Genomic DNA, 514 nt, shown 5'->3' on the forward strand with positions numbered 1-514 from the left:
CTGAGGAAATACATCAACTTCGCGCTGTGGATCGCCGGATCGGCTTTCACCGTGTACGAAGCGGAGTCCAGCCCGGGGTCGTCACATGTGGTTGCCGCAAGCCCGCCGGCCGCGCCGTTCTCAAGCCGGCCTCCGCTCACTCTAGCCCGCCGTGTGTGATGCTGTGTGTTTCGTTGTGAAAGCGAAACTACTTTGTTTGGCCTTCCAAAAGAGGACACGACTAGAAATCAGTGGTTAAGTTGTATTTACAACACTGTTCCAGAACACTTCAACCCAAATATTCAGATGTGTGCAGCACATTTTATGGAGGACTGTTTCCTGGGAGAGTAGACTACAATGCCGGCTGCTCTGACTCAACGACTGTAAGTATGCTTTCATATTGAAAGAATTTGCCACTGATGATTAAAACGCGAGTTTTGAGCAGTGTAGAGTAGCACTTGTTGTTTGTCATTTCTCCGATCACAAATGCAGACGTGGTTTTATGTTTACGCGGCGCGATGCAACGCAACGTGTA

The sequence above is a fragment of the Sinocyclocheilus rhinocerous genome, unplaced genomic scaffold (assembly GCF_001515625.1).
Source record: "Sinocyclocheilus rhinocerous isolate Xijiao unplaced genomic scaffold, SAMN03320098_v1.1 scaffold2154, whole genome shotgun sequence".
NCBI classification, from domain to species: domain Eukaryota; kingdom Metazoa; phylum Chordata; class Actinopteri; order Cypriniformes; family Cyprinidae; genus Sinocyclocheilus; species Sinocyclocheilus rhinocerous.